At 42.0% G+C, this 4,335-nt stretch overlaps 1 protein-coding gene across 1 annotated transcript in view; it reads left to right on the top strand.

Moving 5' to 3' along the window:
* The window catches only part of atat1 (alpha tubulin acetyltransferase 1), a 28,425-nt gene extending 25,658 nt beyond the window's left edge, over nt 1-2,767 (top strand). The window contains exon 12 of the mRNA XM_020624847.1: nt 1,009-2,767. The gene's annotated coding sequence lies outside the window, so the exon portion shown is untranslated. The remainder of the gene's footprint in view (nt 1-1,008) is intronic.
* Nucleotides 2,768-4,335: the final 1,568 nt, after the last annotated feature.

Raw genomic sequence — 4,335 nt, 5'->3', positions numbered from 1 at the left:
GGTGTGTGGTGGCCCTTGATGCCTTGACCCCAGCCTCAGTCCATTCCTTGTGAAGTTCACCCAAATTCTTGAATTGATTTGGCTTGACAAGCCTTTCAAGGCTGCGGTTCTCTCGGTTGGTTGTGCATCTTTTTCTTCCACACTTTTTCCTACCACTCAACTTTCTGTTAACATGCTTGGATACAGCACTCTGTGAACAGCCAGTTTCTTTGGCAATGAATGTTTGTGGCTTACCCTCCTTATGAAGGGTGTTGATGATTGTCTTCTGGACAACTGTCAGATCAGCAGTCTTCCCCATGATTGTGTAGCCTAGTGAGCCAAACTGAGTGACCATTTTGAAGGCTCAGGACACCTTTGCAGGTGTTTTGAGTTGACTAGCTGAGTGGTATGCCACCATATTCTAATTTATTGAGATAGTGATTTGGTGGGTTTTTGTTAAATGTGGGCCAAAATCATCACAATTAAAAAATCCAATGCCTTAAACTACTTCAGTCTGTGTGTACTGAATTTATATAATACACGAGTTTCACTATTTGAGTTGAATTACTGAAGTAAATGGACTTTTCCACGATATTCTTATTTATTGAGATGCACCTGTATATATAGCACTATCTCGTGGATGGTCATGGGGGGAAATGGAGCCAAACCCTGCTTCTGAAGCAGGGCAAAATTCATAAAGAAAAAATATGTTCACGTACTGTACAAATATGAAAAACAGCCACATTAGTGTTGATCTTCTGCTGTCAATCAGACATAGACACACCCCTCCAACTACTGTCAGACAGTGGATAACAAGTGAAACATCAGTCTGGAAAACTAATGATCGGTTTTGTCATTTATGTAGGAGGAGATGTTGAGGTTTGAGTTTCTTTCTGCAATGAATGTCAGTTACACATAGGGTTGTTATACAGTAAAACTGTGTTTAACTTTGGCCAACATGTTTTCCCTCTACCTTTTATCTTTTTAATTCCTTTCATTCACCATATGCTGTTGTGCCTTATCGCCCAGGTCCCAGCATCTGTCACTTCCACCTTTATCTACATCCAAGAAGGAAAGCAGCATATAGACGTACCTGGATACGGTTATTAAAGCATGTGGTGCAGAGAGAATTAGGGTGATAGACACCCCCCAGTGTCCAGCAGGATGCATGCTGGATAACCATCTGTTAGAGGAGAAGAAAAAGAAGGACAGAAGCCAGTGCGGCTGGCTGCGGACCATAGGAGAGAACTGCTACAGCACACCGTGGGTGGAGCAGGAGTACAGGAGCACCTGGCCATGGTGATCAGGACCAAGCTCTGTGAGGAATTTGGTACTGAATTTTAGAAGCTCAGTGCTTTCAGACAAATATGTGCTAAAGCAGAACCTCACTGTGACCTTCAGAGGTGTTCAGTAGTATTAATGCAATTCTTTCTTGGCCAAGTGCTGAGATTTCTAACTTTAAAACCACCTGGAGCTTCCCATACCTTTAACTCAGCATAATTTGAAGGACTTGCGTTGTTGGTTCCACTTTGCTTTTCTATTGTATTTTTTTTCCTGTCAGTCACTGTTTACACAAGGATGGTGCTGAGCTCCTCTCCCACATACACGTGAGCAGAAGATGTTGAGTCACCAACCACGATGCTCATTAATTCACGTGCACAAAAAACTGCCAGTAATGCAGACTGTATGAGCAGTTTATCAAAGAGGTGCTGATCAAGCAGAAATGTGACATCTTCATTGCTTTGCCCGGCATCAACTCACTTAAGTCTCTATTTGTCTCTAAACCTGTTCAGTTGTGGGTTGGTATGTTCCTGCACTCTGTTAAGGGCCCAAACACTCTTCTGGACAAAGACATTCTTTCTGGTTTTCCCCTCTGGGATATTACTTCATCTCTACTGCAGGAACTTACTGACCAAAAACTGAACTTGTACCCGTTGTCTTGGGTCCTTCTTTTGTTTCCAGTCTTCCGCCTACTTCAGAGACAAGAACCAGGAGGTGAATTTCACACTAAATCAGATTCCAAGTACTCGTGAAGGGACAGGGTGGGTGCTCACAGGATTGTCATCCTGTCACAGTGTTAGCAAGCTTACTGTGGTTGTGTACTGGTTTAGTGGATGAAGAGGGGACAGCAAGCTGACCACAGGCAGAGCTGTTGATGATCTCCCACTTCCCCAAATATACTGTGCCAATCAAGGCTGTCAGCTGTGTGGAGAAACCCCATTTACTTCCAGTGGTACTGGAGTGGAGGTATGTTTCTGAGGCAAAACGTCAGCATGTAAAACTGAAACATGGCACCATGCCACTGGGTTAAATGAGAAAATATTTAGACTCATCAGCTTGATATTCCAGGCATGAGGAACTGCTGCTTGTCTAATGTCAACATCTATGTGTTTATAGCCACAAAGCCGATTATAGCCGTGTCCTTGTGGCGACATCGGCCAAGCAGTTCTTTTAGAAGAGGACTAAACCTGAGGTTTCCAGACATGTTGGTGCTAAACAGCATTGTTCTGTCTTATCCAAACATCCAGAACCAAAAAAAGAGGAAACACACCAAAGTCCACATTAGCTATGAATTGTATTTATACAGTGTAATGTGATAAAATAGCATACAGCAACATTAGCATGCAGGATGATGCAAAGGATGAAGACTGTTTACCCAAGAGGACTTGTCTGAAATGAGGTCATGTCAGCTGATGAAGTGGTGGGTTAAAGCAAAATTACTGGAATGAGCTCCCATTAACAAACCAATATACAGTGCCTTGCGAAAGTATTCGGCCCCCTTGAACTTTGCGACCTTTTGCCACATTTCAGGCTTCAAACATAAAGATATAAAACTGTAATTTTTTGTGAAGAATCAACAACAAGTGGGACACAATCATGAAGTGGAACGAAATTTATTGGATATTTCAAACTTTTTTAACAAATAAAAAACTGAAAAATTGGGCGTGCAAAATTATTCAGCCCCTTTACTTTCAGTGCAGCAAACTCTCTCCAGAAGTTCAGTGAGGATCTCTGAATGATCCAATGTTGACCTAAATGACTAATAAATACAAATAAACATATCCAGGTGTTAGAATGGCCAAGTCAAAGTCCAGACCTGAATCCAATCGAGAATCTGTGGAAAGAACTGACAACTGCTGTTCACAAACGCTCTCCATCCAACCTCACTGAGCTCGAGCTGTTTTGCAAGGAGGCATGGGCAAAAATTTCAGTCTCTCGATGTGCAAAACTGATAGAGACATACCCCAAGTGACTTACAGCTGTAATCGCAGCAAAAGGTGGCGCTACAACGTATTAACTTAAGGGGGTTGAATAATTTTGCACGCCCAATTTTTCAGTTTTTTTATTTGTTAAAAAAGTTTGAAATATCCAATAAATTTCGTTCCACTTCATGATTGTGTCCCACTTGTTGTTGATTCTTCACAAAAAATTACAGTTTTATATCTTTATGTTTGAAGCCTGAAATGTGGCAAAAGGTCGCAAAGTTCAAGGGGGCCGAATACTTTCGCAAGGCACTGTACATGCAGAGAGCACCCTGATACCAAGCCTGTCTAGACCGAAATGTGTCAGCAGTCCAGACACTTACTCAGTCTAGGTCAAGACTGACTAGCTTTCAATATCTGTACATTATTCACACAATAAGTGATTTTCAGTGGCATAAGATTTAAATTGACCTTGGACCTTAAAGAGTGAGAATATGTACAAATGTAAGAGAAGAAGTCGAGGGCTGGATCCCCTCAAATGATCTGAGACAACAAACCAGTGACAGGGTTTTGGTAACCAATGAAGCAGTAAAGTGGTTCATACGTCACTAGTCACGTGACCAAACCACGCCTCGCCACAGTGGTTCAATACAACTGCTTCATTAGCTACCGTGCATGTGTCAGAGCCTCATGTCAGAGGACCATCACTACTCACTGTAGCCCATCATCATGTGTGTCACCTCCTTTTCAATGCCCTTGCCTCTGTAAGTGGGCTCTGTAGAAAACAAGCGGAATATAGTGTCCAGATATAAAGAGATTTACACAGGAAATGATTGAGATGTACAAACCACAGCATAGGCTGACTGTAGATATTTTCTCAGCCTTTGATTTGGAATCACTTTTAAGATAAGCACACTGGGCATCACCTGTTACCATAATCTCCAGCTCAGCTGAGGAGAGGTCTGTTGGGTCTGTCAGGAACATGTTGACATCTCCCACCATGCACTGCTCTTCTTCTATACTGGGATCTGCCCATTGCTGCTTATCCAAGACGATGAATGTGCACTCTGACAAAAAAACAAGTCAAATTAAACAACTTTTCTTTAAGTAAAAGTTGAATGATTTTACTAGTGCATGACCTCAGAAAGAATGA

The sequence above is a fragment of the Monopterus albus genome, unplaced genomic scaffold (assembly GCF_001952655.1).
Source record: "Monopterus albus unplaced genomic scaffold, M_albus_1.0 scaffold339.1, whole genome shotgun sequence".
Classification (NCBI taxonomy): domain Eukaryota; kingdom Metazoa; phylum Chordata; class Actinopteri; order Synbranchiformes; family Synbranchidae; genus Monopterus; species Monopterus albus.
This window is presented reverse-complemented; position numbering and strand designations above follow the sequence as displayed.